Source organism: Lampetra planeri, chromosome 5 (genome assembly GCF_965212315.1).
Source record: "Lampetra planeri chromosome 5, kcLamPlan1.2.h2, whole genome shotgun sequence".
NCBI lineage: Eukaryota > Metazoa > Chordata > Hyperoartia > Petromyzontiformes > Petromyzontidae > Lampetra > Lampetra planeri.
In genome coordinates, this window is record NC_136111.1 from 10,794,482 (window position 1) to 10,816,420 (window position 21,939).

Below are 21,939 nucleotides of genomic sequence, written 5' to 3' on the forward strand. Positions count from 1 at the left end.
CTGCATGTACTCTCTTGCTCCTCGCGGCTGTTCATGTGCCGCACAGGATAGGTGGATGGCTTCTGTTTGTAGTGGTAGTTGGTCTTTGGGTGATTTGATTACTTTCTGTATTTTCTGGTGGACTGTGGAAATGGTCTCTATGTTGTGTCTCGTGAGATAGCTGCTAATTATGTCAGTGGTGCCTTTGACATATGGCAGAAAGGCGTGGGTCTTGTCCATTCCTCGCATCCTGTTGACGTGGCTTAATTTGATGGCTCGCGGAATCTCTGTCCTTGTATATCCATTGCTGAGAAGTTACCCGTTGCAAGTGTAGCAGCTCCTCTCTCAGATGTGTGCCGTCCGATATTGTTTTAGAGCAATGGGTCACGGAGTGCAATACCCCTGGCTTCTGCTTCGGATGACTGACATCTTTATCTTGAGACTGACCAATGCAAAAGTAGCACTTTCCATATTATCACGTAGTTTTGCTGAGGTCAAGTTATGGATGTGACCTAAACTTTCTTTAATTCAATTGTGATAAGACAGAGATTGTTGATAGCCTCTCCATATTAAGTGCTAAAATTGGATGGGTTTAGTATGGGCATAGAGGGGACTAATTATGTCTTTCGCTGAGGTAAGAAACTTTGGTGTTATCCTAGAACCGGTTTGACATTTGATGCCCACGTACGCAATATTACTAAAATATATATATTTTTAAATTACGCAGCACAAACTCGATAAAGACCTATGCTGTCCCTTCCTGCTGTTGAGAGGCTGGTGCATGCCTTTTTTAAAATGAACGTTGGATTACTGTAATGCCTTGCTTGCTCGCGTTTCTAAAAGTGTTTAAATAGATTAAAATGTATTCAAAAGTCAGCTGCTCAGATTTGTCGTCTATCATATCTGCCGGGTACCACTACACCACATCCACACCCAACCCCACACCCCCACCCCTCCCTCTCCCCCCTTGCTCCTCCCCCTTTCTTACCTATATAACCTCTTAACACGGCAACTCTCTCTCCCACTTCAGCAAAAAAAATTATTGCTGTGGTTTTCCCACGTGATGATGACTGCTTGTGTTGCCATCGAAACGTCGTGATTTAATTTATTTTATTTTATACCGACGTGACTTTACCGAAAGAACCAATGAGTATGGATCCCTGCAGTCACGAAAACTTCAAATCTAGAATGTAACATGGACACTACAAAATCAACATAGTCAATTCATAAGTTTGATCAACACAAATATTCCTTTAAATGCATTGCAATATAACAACTAGCTCAATTATGGAATTTTCAAGTTGGAATGCAATTATACTGATCAAGGCTTACAATACAAACATTGAATGGCATTCCATTCCGTGCACGTAATGTTCCTATATATTGAACATATTTTGCACAGTACATATCTAACCATGTTAATCGGAGGTGTATATACTATGTACTGTAATAAACAATGGTAAGCATGTTTACAAAACATTTTATAGCGTGCATCATATATGCACAGATATTGGATGGCTTCGAGTACCAGAGTAAATTGGTACTTTATTTTACGGTATTGTAATTTTATAAGCGCACACAGCAGCCACCTTCAATTTATGTTGCACAATTCTAAAAATAAAACAAATTAAGTTGTCAAAAATTATATTGTCAAACAATTAATTAAATGTGACATGCAATCCAGATCATTGTATCAAAATGTGCGCAGTGTTTATAGATACTTAAGGCAACGGCTCTAGGAGGGGGCGGGGGACAGGTTTCGGCATCGATGCTGTGCAGGACACATTTAGAATGTGCGTGGGGAACATGACCGCCACATTGCGACGATAAAAACACAATAATACACATCGTGAATATACCCAATATTTGGCTTCGTCCATGTTGCGTTGTTACTCAAAAAGGCATTTACTGTCCATAAGTTGTAATTCAATTGAACCGTGTTGACTAGGAGCGTGGACATGATCTATGTCTCCAATGGCCTTAATAACCTGGGGGCGTGTTGGCTATAACAAAAACGTTGATGATCATTGTACTAAGAGAAAAAATATATATATATACTGAACAAATAGCCATGCCTTATGTTGGATGTCTAATTCATTGTTGCAGGCAACTTCATGAATAACCTCACGTGTGAGTCACAACACTCCACAGGGGCTTTCTCTAGGATGTTTGGCCTTGGGTGCACAGGTATTTGCATGTGGAAGAAACCTCCACCCGTAAGAGAGGGTTCTAACGCCCCTTGTTACACTGCCACCTTGGCCACCTTGAATCCTCGTTTGTGCATATACCGCACGTGTAGTAATTCTCAAAGCAACCCATCAATCCCACCTCCGTAACACTGGCTTACAGGTGCACACCACCAATTCCCTCAATTTGCTAGGGTATTAAACCTCTTCGAGCAACGTCAAATGCAAACCTCAATAACGTCATTGTGCCTAACAGACACGTGGCGTGGGATTGTTGGTGGGTATTGCCATCGCGAACACGAGCCATATGTTGGGTCGTCATCCTGTTCCCAGCACGCGGAATCAGCCAGCTGTCACTCACGACGTGGGTTATAAACAAACTGTTCCCTGACATCAACAGCTGCTTATTACTGTGATGGATTTGCTTTTTTCCCATAGGAAATAATAGATGCTAAAAAGTTATATTGTGTTGCATTGACTGATGGCTTGAGATTCTTACCAAATATTCGACAACACCAACATTGTTTGTTTTCCAGCAAAATATTAGAACAAATGGTAAAGCGTGAGCATGAACACCCCCACCCCCCCCCCCCCCATTGTATTAATTCGATGCAATACTATTATCCTGTTAATTATTCTGCTAATCTTATGGTCTTCGAGGAATTTCCTTCGTGTGACTGTCAAAGCAATTGGCATTTACAAATAATTGTAACCATGGTCTCGTGTGTTTTGGAGAACTTATAGTGACCCACATTTCTGAAATACTCTGCTCGTGATGGGATTTATTTCCATTGTGTTAATCCAACAGTTATTATGAGGAGCAGCATGACAGTATTTAGCTGCTCGTGTCTTATCGAGTAGACACTGGCTTTCTCCGGGGCATTTCGTGCAAATCTATTCCTCCGCACGCTCCCTGTGTCGCTATCGCATGACGGATTCTCCCCTTGTTTGCTGTGTAAAATATGAATGATCAACGTCGTGTTTTTGTAAAACTGCACATGCTTACCAATTTCAATTTCTAGTTGTCACAACCAGGAGTTTAATATTCACTCATTCATCACGCATAGTCAGCGAAGGAACGTGGCACCAAACGTGTGAGCTCTTGTGACCGCATTCGCATAGAACGCTTTTGCTGCTATACTCGTGACCTGAGTGATTTGCTTGATCCACATAACATGGAGGCGATCATGGGAGCGGCACCATTCTTTAGAGGGTCGCAGTCCACTTCGAACGTAAACTGCCAACGGAAGTGTGCAATTTTATGGAGTGTGCGCATCAAGATGGGCAACGTGTCCAAAAAGTAACAGCCGTCTCCCGCTAACTAAGCTCTCGGTTGCTATAAGATGGGTCGCAGATGCAATGGTGACATTTCTGACCAAGTCAAACCATCGCACGCCAAGAAGGAATCTTTGGCATAGCATTTGGAAGGACTGCAGCCGATCCAAGTTAGCTTAAAGCAATGTCCAGGCCTCCGCACCATACAACAAAACTGACAACACAGCACTGGTCGACTTAAATCGGTGCCCAGACTTAACTGTTTCTGGGACCAATTGCAGTTCAGACCATTCATTATTCCTCAGGCCAGGTCGATCTGGTACATGTTATCAGGTCTACTTGTCCATCAGTGGTCTGTGCAAGAGTTTAATAGATTCAAAACAAGGTGCTTAAAAAGCGTTACCACTTATATGGGACTATCGTTTTTAATGGAAAAGAACGGATAATATACTGTAACATGATAACACATGTATGTTAATAGCTTAAAAAAGTCACAGAATCTGCACTGGTTCGCCATTATTGTCAACATATGCCTGGAATCTTCTCCAGGTGGTCTCCAGAGCCCGGAGGCACATTTCTTGTGGTATTGTTGCAAATTATCAGAAGTGTAAAAAAAATGTAAGCACCCTGTATAATAAAACATTTACATTTGTAAATCAAGTGTGGATGAAGATGATCATATACGATCTGCTGCAACATACAAGTGTCCCTGTGGAAGAAAATAAGGAGTTTGAGTGAAATTAGGCATAGTGCTGTACAAACTAGCAAAATATATTACCTCAAAGCCTTGCCATTTGTAGGCCACCATTGCTTAGATAAAAATATTCGGTTTCCTACATAACTCAAATGTGCAACGTAGCAGTGAACAAAAAGATCAAGATATCCTCCTGGCCAAAGCAATTGATGTGATTATGCATCGCCAGCGTGTTATATCCTCTGCTAAATGCTGAATTTGCCACACAGGAGATGCACGACCTCCAAGATCTTCCCCAACAGTATCCCACCATCTGCTCTTAGGTCTTCTCCTCAGTTTCCAAGGGTACATGACCACAGTCACATATTTCAAAGTTGCGACATTTAATCTTGTTGTTTAGGTCTGCTTTTTCCTGCAATATAAGTCGGGTTTGCCATTCACTCGAGGATTACTCCATAACAGTGCAGAATAAAAGAACACAATTTTCTCAACAAAATTAGATTAGGCTTTTACATAGATGGTCTGAGCTAGAGTATGGTAACAAGGTATGAGAGGCAATTTCAGATTATTGGCCACCTGATTCCAAGTATAGTCATCATAATGAACCAGGACCAATCCACTGCTGGGTAAAGGCCTCTCCAAGCCATCATCATCTTTCACGATCCTGCGGTGTAGCTAGTACCTGCACCAAATCCAAGTAGAGTGCTAATAACATTCCACCAATACCGATTAGATTATACATTTAGCCATTCCCAAGTAACACAATTACAGTACCTATTTAAACCAGTACCACCACATAGCAAAGTCATTATCAATAACCGTAGCCCAAAGACATGATGGGTTGTGTGTAATTGGCGATGACATATTTTTTATAACGTGTGTCTAATTAGGGTTGCCTTTAGAATTTAGGGGATTTTGTTTTTACCAGTGCAAAAATAATTCTGAGTAATACAACTGATATATTATAGCTTCAAGAATGGTAAGCACATGTTAAAATACTAAACTGAAAATCATTAAAAGCAATATACCTACTCTGCTAAAATGAAAAAGTGTAAGTATTTTTTTACATGTCAAATATGTTGCATTGAGATATTAATATAGCCTACATTAATAATGAAGACGTTGCAGCCTTTGAAATGCACAATTCTTTTCTGAATTATTTCACAGCACATTGATTTTTATGTTTCAGATGAATGCACTCACGAAATCAATACATAAAATAACTCCATTTAGCATAGGGGAAGAAAAAAACCATCCACAGAACTCACTGATCTACACTGAAAAGGTTCAGTAACTAAACACGTTGAGAGTTAATCAATAATGATAAATATAGTTCTACCAGTCACGTGTAGGCGTCAAAATGTAATAGAAGAAGAGAAAAAGCATTTCAATGGTTGTGAAAATAATAAACATGATCAATTTGGAAGATCAAAACTGAGGGGAAAAATATGCTTGTAAAAGTGAAAATGTAAAAGCAATGAAAGATATATCGATGATGATTTTGTCAATCCACTTGCCTATGGCAAAGCACGACGAACCCAGAGATCAAGTTCGATTCCATGGCTAGCATCATTGGTGAGTGATATTGGACGCAGTTTTTGACTTCCCCAACCCCCCTCCACAACCATCCTGCACTCACCAGTGTGGTGAAGTTATGGTCAAAATAACCCCCGAGACTGACACGGCAGGATTTGTACATGAGCATGAATAAAATGCCGGAATGTTTTAGCATAAATCTTTGTGGTATAAAAATGGATAAACGTAAAAGGGAGAATCTTGACTTAAAGCTTTCGTGACTGCAGGAATTCATTTTCTTGGGTCTTTCGGTAAAGTCACGTAGATAGGTTCAAAGAAAATAACAAAAAATAACAATAAAACTACGACGACGAAGCTGCGGAGGTGGCCATTGTATTGTGAGAGATTAGCATGTCAATGTATGTGGCCAGAGCCGGCCCAGCCACTAAGCGACCCTTGCAATTGCAAAGGGCCCCGTGGCCAGCAGAGGGCCCCCTAGAGTCACTGCTAGCTAGTGGGTGAAAAAAATCATACATCAAAGGGGCCTCCAACCAAATTTTGCTTCGGGCCCCCAAAGGTCTAGGGCCGGTTCTGTATGTGGCGGTGGCTCTGCGATCTTACATTGACATGCAAATGTCTCACTTTGACACCACTAGCCCCACCCACTTCGCTTATGACCCTTGGGCTACACCCATTTCAAACCTTTAAAACATCCTGCCTCAGAAACTTTCCCGCAATTTTATCCTGATGACGATTGCTTGTGTTGCGATCGAAACGTCGTAGTTTTTGGTTTATTGTTTGTTATTTTCTTTGAACCTATCTACGTGACTTTACCGAAAGACCCAAGAATATGGTAACAGGAAGGTATAGTATAATTGCACAGAATAGGTTAAACAAGATGCAAGCCATACTGATTTATAGATTTATATATGTAATATTTTAAAGACAATGGCTTCTTTTTTGCGGAATTTTAATTGCCATATTCTCGGGGTATTAAGATTCTTCGGAGTTTAAGATGCACCCCAAAATCGTACCTATTGTCAATAACGTTATACAGATCTACTCACACACACAATACCAGATAAGCACCAGCAGCTTTTGCATTAAAATTCTGCACGCAAAAAAGGGCATCTTGTAATCCAGAAAACGTATTCATCAAACTCTGATATTATTGTATGACATGAAGAATAAACAGATTTTTATTTGAGCTAATTTTCCACAGATGATTACAAATTCTGGCCTAATTAATTAAACTAGATTGAATTGATTTATTATGAAAAAATTTAAGTAGTGAAGAACAAATTTAGCCAATTTTCCTGGCATGCTCTTTTAAATCTCATACTTAATTTCCCTCACATATGCAAATTTAGTTTAGAGATGGCACGATTTCATCTTGCAAATTGGTGAGTCAGAAAAAATCTCTCTGCCAAAATTATTGTTTCTTTTATTTATTTGGACATAATATTCTGTAGTTTATATCTATTAAAATGGTTATGGAAATCGATTTGTCATATTTTTTTTATTTTACCAGGTAAGGCCAACTGACCTATATGGCCTTTTTCAGAAGCGACCTGGCCACAAATGATGGCTCAATGATAGTTCAACAAAGTGACTTATGTGGAAATTTATAGCAGCCAAATACTCTAAACTCATGCTTCTAAACCGGAGGACCTGGAGAAAAATCCACACGACCAAGGGGAAAACATGCAAACTCCAAATATACATGCATCAGGGTCAGGATCGAACCCACGACCTGGATACCAGGCGAGGTATTTTTTTACAATAAAATAATTCAAATTCCACATCATGCTCCCTCACAACGTACATTGCAACATGCTGACGTTCTGGAGGTATTACCAGGGACATCGACTGTATCAGGCACAATGGACTCATCAGAGCAGGCACAGTAGGGGGGGGGGGTGGCCAAGTTAGATTGTATTCTTCTTCCTTGTCTCTGAGCTTATAGCTCAGATGCTCCAGTGCTGAAATTGGTACTAATGAATTCAGCCATTGAGTATGGGAGGGGGATTCGTGATTCTTCCATGTATTCAATATGGTTTTCCTGACCGCTATATTGAAAGTCCTCAACAAAACGTTCTGTTCTCGAGTCAGCCCCACTTCTCTTAGACCTCACAGGGTAGTTTCCAGACTTATTTTACAGATGTATGATGAATCTTATTGAATACCCCCATTATATGTTCATAGAGCTCAGCAATAGTCGGACATGACCAGAAAGCATGTTCGAAAATCGTGTGTTGCACCCGGGGGGCACTTCGAGCAGTCTGGAGATGAGGCAGCACCAAACTTGGCCCTCCTCTGACTAGTCATGTAGGCCACATGTAGAAATGTAAATTGGATAGTTCTCAGGGGGTGGGATCTGGCCCCCTGGGAGGTGGATTTCCAAATCTGGCTCCATGTCTTGTTGGGGATTGGCCGATTCGCTATTTGCTCCAATTGCGCTAGGGTCTGAGGTTGTCCACTACTCGTCCCTAACAGCAAAAGCCGGTATGCCACAGATAGTTTGTATCTCTCTTTATCCGACTGGAGCCATTTTATTACTGCAGGAGGGGGTGCTATCAGATCTCTGCCACTTCCTCTGGTGATCACGTTCCGAATCTGAAGGCACTCATAGAATTGAGAATTTGGGAGGTTTTACCTAGATCGAATAGATTGGAATGTCCCAATGTAGCCATTATCTGCCAGAAGGTCCCCGACTCTATGAATCTGGGCTGCTTTCCAATCAGACCATCTGATTCCCTTGTTTTCAACTCGCAGTGCCGGATTATTCCAAAGTGGGGAGTAGGAGCGGAATCCCCTCGGGATCTGGGTTAGTCTGTTTCTGCATATCCAAAGCATAGTGGTCGCCATCTCTAGTGGATTTATGCCCAAGGGGTTTTCCAGGGGACGCGAGTGAGCGAGACCTTCCAGATTCCATGGCAAGACTGAGGTCTTTTCCCACTTTTTCCACACTCCTCTGAGATCTAATGCTTTATGGTATGCAAGCTGGCTGCGAGGTATTATTTTCCAAAATCCGGTCGAGCAACTCCTCCCTCACTCCTTGTCTGGGTAAGATGAAAGGAGAAATGTGGGAGTGCAATTTCAGAATAAAGGTTTGAGGGATCCGGGTTGGAATCATTCTCTGGCAGTACAATAGCTTAGGGAGGGTCATCATTTTCGTCAAGTGCACCCTGTTAGGAAGAGACCATGGGACACCATTCCACACTGCCAGAGAAATTTTTATCTCTTAGAGTAGAGGGGGAAGTTCACCAGAAAAATCTCACTCAGCCGACATGGCATGATGACTCCGAGATATTTCATCCTCTTGGGGCACCATTTGAAAGGAGGACAATGAAATCTAGAGGACCTGGGAGTCTGGAGAGATGGACATTATTTCTGATTTGTTTACATTTTGCTTATATCCTGCCACTTCTCCATATTCCTTAATCTCCTTCAGGAGGGCCGGGATTGAGGTTTCGGGTTCGGTGGTGGTTAATAGTATATTGTCTGCATAGAGATTGATGTTATTCTCTCGATCCCCGTAAGGATAACCCTTTGATCTCTATTCTTTTTCTCATCTTCTCAGCCAGGGGCTCTATGGATAGCGTGAACAGGAGGGGGGGGGGGGGTAAGGGGCAGCCCTGCCGAGTTCCACGCGTGAGCGTGAACCTTCCTGAAACAATTAGGTTGGTGGAGACCATTGCGCAGGGGTCCGAGTACAATAGCTGGCACCACTTGACAAATTGGGTCAGTATCCCGAATTTATTCCATGGCGCTGAACAGGAACTTCCATTCTACTCTTTGGAATGCTTTTTCGCCATCCAAGTTAATGGCGTAGGCTCGTTTACTGTATTTTGTGGCAATATCAACAGCATTGATTAGGAATTGGGGGAGGATGGGAGGGATGGGGGAGGGTGACCCCAAATACAGGGCCCGGGGGGTGATTGCATTATCTTCTAGTGGTAACCAATAAGTAAATCTCCAGCAGTGACCAATTTATGAGCGTATGTGTCATTTCTTTAAGTGGTAAAAATATATATATTTGTTTTTAAGAAATAATAAAAACGTTCACACCAGTGTTATACTGCAGTACACAATCGAGGGGAAACACCAGGCAAGGTAGTTAACATATATTTATTTATCATATTAAATGATCGGAAGCACTAATTATCTTAGAAATGGGTATGTGTTAGGAAATATTATTTTGAAAGGGGTATTACTGTATATATGTAGAGGAGTGTCATGCAATGGTAGTGCACTGTGCTATGAGGAATTTGGTGACCAGAATTTTTGACCATGGTTAACAGTGATATTTGAACTGTTTCTGGGCCTAACCTCCTTAAAAAAATTACCTGACACTGACATTAGACTGTGCACCTCATATTCAAAGATAAACAGTTGAAGGTGGCTGACTGGCTTCGGGTCAGAGCGTATGTCCATTATTAAACTGCGTTCACAAGAGTGGCGATTTTAAGTCTTTTCACCAATATCCGCATGCACAGCTAAACACACTCATTCTGATTCTTCACAACTGAGTTAAATTCGAAATCTGAGGAAGGACTATATCGATGTCATTGACTATAGACGAACCACTCTTTGCAGGGCATTTGCACGGTGTGCCAAGTGTAGATGTAGGACTCGACATGAAGTCGCTCTGTGACTTCAACCTTTGAGGCTGCGCTCTGACACAGGTTGATGCACTGCTGTGATATACCAGCCCCTGCGAAACACAGGTAACACAATTTTAACATCCTCATCATCCATGGTCTATCCACTGCTGGATGAAGGCATCCCCCAAGCAGTCACCATCCCGTGCCGTCTTGTGATGCAACAATATGTCCCTGTACCTGCACACGAGACGATCTCATTGCTCCATCTCAGCGGTGGACGTCCTCACAGATGCGTTTCCTCCATCGGCCGCCTCTCTGCCATTACGGCTTCTAGGGACGTGTCATACACAAACACACTTACTCTTCTTAAAAGTCCAAAATGGGGTATAATTGGGGAATACAGTTGAAAAAGGTATTTCAAGAAGATATGTTATTGTGTCCTACTCAATCAAAATCAGATTATGCAAGTTTTCAATGGAGCTAGCGTAGGTTATATTTAAACATGTGGTTTATCAAGTATTTCCAGGAAACACCTGAAATAAGAACACGTCAGCTGCCATCGAGGAAAATTCAAACTAAACACACTGCCTTAAATTCCTCCACGTTACCTTTAGAGTCTCAACACAACAAAAGATGATAAATAGTATGTTCAACACTGTTGCACTGCTATTTGCTAAAATAAATGCGTTGTATTGTTTCGATGGAAGCTCAGCTACTGCCTAATAATGTCCAACCACTGAGTGCTTCCATTAAAAAATATCTTATATGCAGTTGCTGAATTGAAATAAATAACGTGCACATTAAAAAAAAATTACTTTTGCATAAGGAAAGAACAAATGTGAGCAAAATTCCATTTTAGTATAATGTACGAAAAGTTAGTCTAATATATTCTAATATACACCCCAACTAAGTTGTTTGATTTCGTCACATCCACTTATTCTGCATTTTTCACGAGCATATGAAAAAGGCTTGAAATATTTAAGCTAAAGAGGGTAAAAGTAGAATCATAATAAGGTGTTAATATTTGCATGATAGAATAGAGAGCTTTAAAACTGATTCTCTTGTAGATAACCGAATCAATGAGTGTTATATTCTGATCACAAAGTTATCTCTCATCAGCAAATACTGTAACACACGAGATAAAAGCCATTAATGGTTATATATGACTATAACCCGCTAACTTCGGCCCCCACTTCAGAGTTCTACCTTACTATATTCATTCTAAATTCATGGAACTACTGACTACCGACTCTGTTCTGAATTTATTTCTAAAACACTACTGTGTATTTAAAGGTCCCGTCATTAGCAGAATTACAAATTTTTACCACCTTGTTGAAGGGAGAAAAAATTTTGACTCTTTTATCTATAATGGTATAGGTGTCTCAAGCCATGTCTTCAAGTGTTGGGGGTGTCCTCACACCCATTGCACCCACCAGCTGCACCCCTGCCTTCATCACAGTCGCACATGTGATATAGTTTCCTTCCCTGCTGAGAGTTTCCATTACTCCCCCTCTCTGCCTCTGTCACCTTGCCGAATAGACGCGACTCACAGAATATTGCACACATTCAGTAAGGGGAACCAGGGGGTGTTGCCGATTTAAAAACCTTTTTGAGCTCCTGCAAAAATGTATTTAGACACTCCATCCTCGCTCACCTCAATGATCGTGTGAGCTTTCGGATCTGGTCACACTGGCCATGTCATAGGAACACTACATTCATACCGACAACTTGGACGAGTGCTGATTACTGCTGGAGTTGTGCTCGTCCAATTTCTATTGCTTCTCGTGATGCGGCACGTGCATTTGGATATTTAGGGTAGTACACTTCACAATTCCCTGGTTCTGACTTCTGAGCATGGGCAAATGTAATGGGTATTTATTGGGATGTAATAATAACCTCATTCCCTAACCAACCATTTTCATGATAGCATGATGCATATGTAAAAAAAAATAAGCAGGGTTGTGCATGGATGGTGAGTGTTTGCATGGATAACAATCGTGCACAACAGGAGCTACATTGTGGGCAGCAGAGATCAGTATTGCAAAATCTATCATTGCACTGTACTTCTATGTTCCCTGTCTTCACCAACCCACACTGACCAGCACGGTGAAGTATGGCCAAATAACCCCAACGACCCACATTGCATGGCTAGGACTTCATCCAGCAGTGGATTGACAAAAGGACTGTACATGTACCCAAACTGATTATTATGTATTCCCTCACCGTTCCACGCCATTAACTTCTCCATCCCATATGTTAAGGTTTGAGGTCATTTTTTCGAAAGCAATCACTGGAATCAAAACAGACATCAAAAACCAAACATCCAGCTCAACAAGATCCTAATCTGTAAAGTCTAAATGTATTCTGAAGAGGAAATAACAGGTTTTTTAAAAATTCCAATTTGCTCAATAATAACGTTGAAAGGGCCACATTATAAATAACGGTTGCTTCGAAAGCCTCTTAAAGAGCGGTACATATTAAAACATGCAAGCTACATTAAAAAATGTATGCAATTTTTTCGGAGTTTCAAATGCTGTTTGCAACATCACCTGCAATCCAGAGGTCACCAATTCGATCTCCTGGTGCGGCAGGTGAAATAATGGGTAACTTTATTAAATCCCCCCCACCTCTTTCCACCCAGCAGTATAAGGGTCCACCACAATAAGTTAATCGTGTGTGATAGGATCTCAAGTGTGGGTACGCTTACATCTTCCAAGACATCTGGCTAACTTGGAGGAATCCAAACATCCCTCTTTTTGAGCTTCATAGACCTCCTTCGAGTGAATGCCCTTCTGCCAGCAATAGCAATGAGCAAATAATTGCAAGCCTGCACCTTTAACTTAAAAAAAAGAGACTGCCATGGAACACCGTGTTGCGTTGTACAACAACAATAACAACCAGTGTTTATTTCCATAATAACAATGCTCACAGAGTCAATGAGGTCGATGTTTTTGGCTGAGTCAACCCAGGGTAGGCATAGGCTCCTTGCAAAAAAGATTACATCTCTCGGATGTTCCCTGTCTTTATTAACACGAGCGTGTTTCATTGAGATTTTTAATCAGCCAACCTACAGCTGAAAAACAAATATAATGTAAAGCTTAACTCCTGCGAGTTCCATTCATATGTGACCACTTTTTTTTAAATCTGCCCTTGATTAAGCCTTCATTTTAATCTACAAGTACCACTAAACCGAGCATCCAATTTAATGACATCCATTTGCCATGGCAAGTTAGCAATGTAGCATTAATTATAGTGGTGTTGTCAAGTTTTTTTTTATCTCTACGTGAAGTTCTCTCAACCCCGCCACCCCCACCACCGCCCCCCACAAAACGAGCTGACCCAGGTCGTAATTGATGAGAAAAGTTTCCTTGCAGGAACAAAGCATGAAAGTTTGCTCAGTCACACAGCAGGAGCTGGATCACACTTTGTAATGCACCCCACGACAGGTAGCAGGGGTCGCTCCTATTTACAAGTCGTGTCCTACCAAATGCTCTTTGATACACACGTGGAACTTTGGAAGGCACACCAATGCCCAGAGTGCACAGACTTAATCTTTTGACAATCATATAAGTCCTTGTACTCATGTTTTGAGAGGCCTATCTTTTGTGCCAGCTCCAAATCAGGAAGTGAAGTCAATTACTGTAATTTGATGATTTCCCTTAATATCATTTAATTGAGGTCTTTCTTAGCCACGGACAACCGACCACACTTAGGGGACCAGATTTTTGCTGAATTAACCCATTCAAGCAAGAACATTATACAGATTGTACGAGACATTCATTCAATCATCATGCATAGTCAGCGAAGGACCATTGTACCGAACGTGTGCCCTCTTGCGACAGCTTTCGCATAAACTGCTCTTGCTGCCATACTGGTGTCTCGATAAAAATATTTGATCCGCATATCGAGGAGGCGACCACGGGGGTGGTGCCATTCCTTTGAGGGTCGCAGTCCACTTCGAACGTCAACCGCCAACTGAAGTGTGCAATTTGCTGGAGTTTGTGCATCAAGGTTGGCAACGTGTCCAAAAAGTGACAGCCGTCTCCCTCGAACTAAGCTCTCAATTGCTATGAGACCGGTCGCAGATGCAATGGTGACATTTCTGATGAAGTCGAACCATCGGATGCCAAGACGGCATCTTTGGCATCGCATGTGGAAGGAATGCAGCCGATTCAAATCAGCTTGAAGCAAAGTCCAGGCCTCCACACCATACAACAAGAGTGACAAAACACAGCAATGGTCGACTCAGATTTGTGTCCAGACTTAAACGATTCTCAGACCAAGTACGGTTCAGACCTTTCATTATTGCTGACGCCAGGCTTCCGGTGCATGACATCAGGTCTACATCGTCCATCAGTGTTCTGTACAGATCTCAGAGAAAGAGAAATTCCTCCACTGCTCTGCCATCATTGTCGTTGATTAAGCAGGGTGCTTCTGGAGGTCCGGAGCCCAAGTTCTGGACTTTGTTTTCTGCCAAGAAAAAAATTGTCTTTTTTTTCTTGAATTATTGTGGAAATGTTGGAGGACTGGTGTGAATATTTCAGGCTTCTCAACAAACAAGGCTGCATCATCAGCATAGTCGAGGTCAGTGAAATGGTGCCGGCCAATCCTGACTCCAAGGTCATGGGTGATGTTTTGAAATATCCAGTCAATCGGCCGACAGAAGAGCACCGGTGCAAAGACGCGTCCATGAGACACTCCAGATGTGGTCTTCAATCGTGGCAAAAGTCCAGACCCGATACCAACCCTTGCACTTGTTCATACTAATGGTTTTTGGGTTAGATCGCGTTAATTATAAGTGTGTCGTAACCCTCCACCACCCGACACGGCCAAACAGTAAAAAATGTGTCACGTTTACAATAGACAAACAATTCACTTTAGCCCACCGGTGTGTTGAAGAGTGATTCAACATCATTTAAAATTTGAGTACGACGTTTCGCTGGTAATTACAATCAGCTTCAATTTGCCAGAATGGTGAGGCTCTCCTCTTGCTCCCGGTCTTAAATAGAGCAGCAGCAGGGTGACGTCATCATTGCGCTTGCATGCAGATCTTTCACAAGCTCCAGCAAGATGCCAGGGACCCCAATTCCTCTAAAGGTAGACCAGAGAGCCGATCAATCCACAGAGTCAAAAGCCACTTTCAAATTAAAGTAAGCGGCATGCAATGGGTGGTCGAACTCATGGTGCAGTTCTACAAGTAGGCAGATTACAAGAACATCATCCATCGTTTCTTGACCAGCTGTGGATCCTGATTGATGTGGATGATGGTGTTTTGTCAGGAGTGATTGCAGCTTGGCCAGAAGTACACATATACAAAACTTTCCCGGTAATGACAGTAAGGATATCGATCTATAATTGCTGCATGCCGTACAGGATTCGTCCCCTTTATACAGATAAACAATTATGCTGTCTCTCCAATCAGCGGGTACCTTGCCGGACATCCTGACTTTGATGAAGAGCTGATGTAACAGTTTGCCGATAGGCTTCAGAGCACCCTTCAACAGTTCTGGAGAAATACCATCTAGCCCAGCTGCTTTGCCGTTGTTAAGCTTCATGATGGCATGCCAAACTTCCTCTAATGTAGGACGGTCTGTGTTGCTTTGACAGTCTGAGTCAGCATGGCTTGCAGCTGCAGTATCTGCCAATTCGGGACAAGCATCTGCTGGTGGATGGTTCAGTGCTGCTGCATAATGCTCAGTCCATCTTGTGAGAACTTCCATCACCGATGAGCAAGGAGAGCCATCCAATTTGGTGATAGGAGCCATGGCTGTATGGCCACCACCTCCCCATGTCGTTGTGTAACAATCTCGACTCAACTTCATCAGCCAAGGAGTACAGATACTTCTCTTGGTCAACTTTTGCTCGAGCTCTGAAAATACCAGTCTGCCATGCAGCTGCCTTCTGTTCCAAAACCTGGAATGTGGAATTGGGAGAGCCAGGGTTTAATGGACAGGCTTTCGGAGACCTACCGTGGCTTTAGCAGCCAGTGTAATGGATGTACTAGACATGATATGGCAAAAAAAAATATGTTTGGGTGTTTAAATCGTAAATGTTATTTCATGACATTTTATACACCCTATGGTTAACATCAGTAGCGAGTGATATTTAAACCGGTCCTGGGCCTGCCCGCCCCCGCCTTCTTCACTGACTTGCATTTACCCACATGGTGAAGTACGGTCAAACAATCCTCACGACTGACGCCAGGTGAGGTGGTCTTCATCCAGCAGTGCATTGACAAAAGGGTTGTTACAAAGATGATGTGCATAGTTTTTAATACTATGCACTGAATACAAATATATATTTTAGGTCAATGTAATTGTAACATAATTAAGAAATGTAAATGTGTGCATGAAAAAGTAATTTTGTTGATGTCACATGCTGACTCCGTGCCCCTACTGGACATCTGCGAAATAGAGCTTCATAGCTCATCAGATTCCTCCCTTAGAAATAAAGATTTTGATTCTGTTGTACTACATATTGCATATATAGTGGTACGTATAATTTGGTAATGTAAATGCACGTTGATTTACATTCATTAGAGTTCTGTTGAGCCAACATAAACAAAACAATACAATTTGCAAATCGCCGTAATGAGCCCCCTGACATGAACCTAGGCAAGAAGTGCAAATGTCACATGTAATGATGCACTCTGTGACTCATTCATTTTCAATCAGAGTTACTTGTATTTATAAACCATGCATGTCTCCCACTCACACCTACGTGAAAATGTGAGCATACTGCGTTGTGTGCAAGCGCTTTATTTCACCATCGCCGAGTAGGGACCCCAAAAATACCTAAAAGACCAAGTGGCCGGCAACAAGTGGCATGATTAAAGGTGTCAGTCACAGGAGTCATTACGTGTCTCGCGTTGAGCGAAGTTATAAAGAGCTTGCGACAAGAGACGACAGAAGGGAAATTGAAGTGCATTATAAGAAGAGAGTGCAATACACAAGCAAGGGGATTTTTTTCGTATGATATACAACACGTGTCAACACTTACTTGAGGAATATCACGAACATCAACATTCTCCTCAATGGCCATTGCCTATCCATTGACGATTGAAGGCCTCCCCACATCGTCACCAACGCACATGATATTAATTTCACGATCATTAAAAATACAACTAACACGTGAGCATGAGATATATTTTTGGGAATTTGAAAAAAGATTTTAAGTTTGCAAATCCTGTATATTACTATTCATGAATGAAAGAGTACATCCTCTTTCATATATCTAATTGTATAGAAATTGATTGGCCAATCACAATAGAAAGTATTAGTTTAAAACGTTTAGAAATATTGTTGTTCGTGTAGTTTAATGTATTACGTATCCTGGTTGTATTGTTACGGTCTTGTAAAGTTATAAAATGGTCTGTTCTACGTTCCTCGTACATTTATTTCTGGATTTGATCTATTTTCACGATCACAGTCGTCTAAGCCCAACGAAACCTGGACTCATATTATTGGGTCTTTCGGTAAAGTCACGTAGATAGGCTCAAAGAAAATAACAAAACATTTAAACTATTTTCTTTGAGCCCATCTATGTGACTTTACCGAAAGACCCAAGAATATGAATTCCTGCAGTCACGAAAGCTTTAAGTCACGAATACTGTACTCGTCCACAGAATTAGTCGCATTGTAGACGAAAATTAATCACCTACGTGCAAAATTACCATTTCTTATTTTTTTTTACCGCTGTAAAAGTGTGTGCTTTACTGCACTGCAAATCAGTTGTATGTGTAATTAGCGAGCAAAACGTAGTGGTAACACACCACTGTATATTTATAGCACAACAGCAAAATCACGCTATGAATCCAACTATCTACATAATTAGCGGTTAGCCTGAATATATGGTCTGTCTGCCTGGGGAACTGCTCCTAGACTGAAGGATTTGGCTGTATTCTGAAAGCTCATGATATTTAGCTTACATTTAAACGATCATAATTATTACCACTATTAACTTCACCCAATTATGTTGCTAATTTGGCCTCTTGGCCTAGCACTATTTATCCACTCCCTCCCCCCGCCCTGACTGCCTTCAAAGCCTAATATGCAAAATCATATTCCAATGAAGGCACTATATTTTGGCAAACTCCCTAAAACTAATTTATAACCGTGGAATGGGTTTAGCAACTCCTAAAATGTAATGTTTACGAGTTCGAGCCAAGATCAAACTTAGCAACTGTGCAGCAAACATTAACAAAATTTACATCATTGCATATTTGTTTCAAGTTTAAAGCTTTAAAAAGAGTGGTAAAGATGAACCAAATTGATTTCTTTAGAAAACACGTTAAAAAAATTGCACACGTTGAAACAAGTTCCGCAGCTAAAAGCATTTACAATATGTTTTTAGAATGTCTTGAGCACTTCCTTTCAGCCGGCTCTGTTCAGATCGGCAAATCCAGAAAAAAACGTCCGCACCAGACACAGCACATCCATCATACCTCTCGTTCTATGGTTGCGGCTTCCAGTCACGTGCCTATGCAAGTCTCTCCGGTCTATCTACCCGTGGACCCGCACGAATAATAATGGGTGAGTATTTAAGCCCCGAATGTCAACGTGCATGTCTTCCATTGTCAGCGTAGTACCGTTGTCACAGCGAACTCATCTTTGACTGAGCATCCGCTCTCGTGTGCTTTGGAGCCCCAATTAACTGCAGGCGGCTCTCAGAAGCTGGCCATTTCTGATATCTCTTGACCTTGCAAGACTGTTATTCAAATACAATCCCGTGGCCCACGAGGCAATGCCATAGTGCACCGACACCATCAATTCTACCGCTTGCGTTACCAATTTAGGAGAACGCACAATTAAATATCCACTATTAAGTAATGTCTATGGCATAACATTCACGAATGAAAACATTAAGAGTATTGACCTGAAATATATAGAAACATTTGTTTTCACCTATGTGACTTTACCGAAAGAAGCAAAGAGTATGGATCCTTGCAGTCACGAAAACTTTCAAATCTAGAATGAAAATATTTGTTTTATTGTCTTCGTTTCACAAACACTTTGTCTCAAGCGGTTTACCATTCTTAAGATGTCAATTTGAACCAGGAGAATAATTTTACTTGCCACATATATACAAATGTCTGCTGTGACAAGTGGCTCATATATCTTAATGAAGATCTATGAGACACATTATACCTTAAAATATATAGCATTACCCTTACTGCACACGACATTTAACAATCATTCTCTATCAATCATTTATTCATGTATTCAGTAAATGTGAGCAGTGCTTATAGGCAACATTTTCAATCCTATGCAATTGGTTGACAACCCAAAATTGTGAATAAAAACAATGCATCAAAATGGCAGATAAAGAAATTGACCTTCATATGAGCAATCAGCAGGGGTCTGTGGTGAGCCACCTCACTTTCTCCTTCACTGCTTCCTGTAATCGATGCATCCCTCAAAGGCTCCCAGCAAAGTCCGTTCTGAACAGCTGCAACTCACAATCTCCTCCTCTGCACATTTTTTGGCATAGTCAATGGTGTGTTCTGTGATAATCTTTCATCCCAACCTCTTATATAACCTTTCTCAATTCAAGCAGGGTATTTACTCCAATTTGTTACAACTACGATAGTGCTACTTGTTGCTGGCCCTTTAAAATATTGGGCCTTTGGATCCGTGCTCAGCAACTGTGTAAAATAACCAAATGATAGCACGGTGCCTTGTTATTTTGTATTTGAGATGATGGTGTTGGATATTCTGAATGAGCAATGAGCACAGTTATGGCCATTTTTTCTTGCAACTTATACAACTTATACCAAAAGCATAATGTCTGGGCGGGGGGAGTCATATCACGCAATTTAAATGTGTCATTAAACCCTCCTCCACCCAACATAGCCAATGGATAAAGTTGTCACGTGAACAAATGTGCCAACTGATTACTGCTTCAGCATACCTTGTGTGTTGGAAAACAATCCACGCACATTTAAAAATGGGTACGATGTTCCACTGATAGTTACAACTGTTTATTGAACAGACCAACAGTCACCTGGTAAGAGCCATGATCCCCCCCCCACTCACACTTTTCCTCTAACCCTTTTCTGCCTTTTCCTTTTCAACTCTCCTGGTCAATCACCTTCTTTCCACCCTCCCTCCCACTCTCTCCACCCACTCACAGGATTGTGAAGTTGTCCCACTGCCAGTGACCTCATCCCCTCATCCTCCATATAAAATTCGTTCGTTTCTCGGTCCGCGTGTCCTGGTGATTATGTTATCTGTGAGTTATGCCCCCCACCTCCCCCAACTTGTATATTGGAGACTGCCAGACTGGCATCCCAGATGCTCGTTAGGGGCCGTCCATATATGACGTCACGCACCTAGGGGGGGGGGGGGTCAGACATTTGTGACGAGGGGGGGGGTTTGAGAAATGTGACGTCACATCAAAATGCGCAACTTTAAATAAATATAGACAGCACGTTCTACTTAAATATACTTTTTAATAAATACGCACTACAATGACAATAGTTTAAAGCGATTTGAAGCATGTTTTTTTTTTTGGGGGGGGGGGGCAGAGCTTTGTGACGTCATATTTGAGGGGGCGTCTGACTTTTTGTGACGTCGTGTGACGAAGCGGGGGGGAGGGGTCAAAAATCGTCCAAAATCGCGTGACGTCATTAATGGACGGCCCCTTATCGTGTTATCGGCGCGCGTGTACTCAGCTCCCTTTTTATGCAGGAGAGATTGGGTGAATCAGACAGTCAACCATTAAGTGTACCTCGGTGATGTGCATTGGCGATGCCAGACCCTGAGCACCCCAGGTGACGTTTATCGGTGTGTGCACCCACCAACCAATTGTGTGCGTGTGTACGGGGATGAGTGATGAATGATTCAATATTTAATGTGGGGAGCGTTTTGCGATGACCCTGCATACGTATTGCAGTAACAATCTAACCTTGACAGCACATCTCATTATGAGAAGTCATCGGGCACAAAACTCAATACGTGTATTTTTTCTTGGTGCGAATGAATTTGCTTCAAGTGTTACAATTTATAGCAATATGATAATTACATCTATCACTCAATGTGCCTCATTGAGATCTTATCTAGACCAGTATCTCATTTTGAAAGAGAGACTTAGATAACCACTTTATAGTGCACAGGCACAATTTTCTTTGCTCCCCATTACAGTTATTTCCTAAATACATCATAGATCACAGCTTTTACGATTTATAGTACGATGTCTTGAAAATTACAATTTACACCAGGCAAGACGTTTTACTCTTTTCCTCCAGAAGGTAGTAGATAGCAGTGGAAATTAAAGGTCAAATGTGATCCGAGCCAAAAAAAATGCAGCACCTGAAGAAAACGTCGAGCTACTGAATATATGAACAAAATGTTATTGCACTGGATTTGAAACCTTGACTCAATGCTTCATTGAAATGTATTTGATTTTAACCTAATTACTTACACTTGACCTTTTTAGACATATCGATCAAGAGAACCAATCTCGAATCATCCCAATTGCCAATTGCATCCCTTTGGCATCTCCGTCTGGTGGAGAGCAAGACTTCCCATCCACCAGCCTTTGTATGTGTGCATTCTCTTGGTACCACAACCACTGCATACAAATAATAATCATGAGTGCCTTCGTTATTCGTGCCATGCTTATAGCGCGAGGCAATCACAAAGGCGCTGTGTCTAACAAGTGGGTATAGTTTGCCAGCATGGGG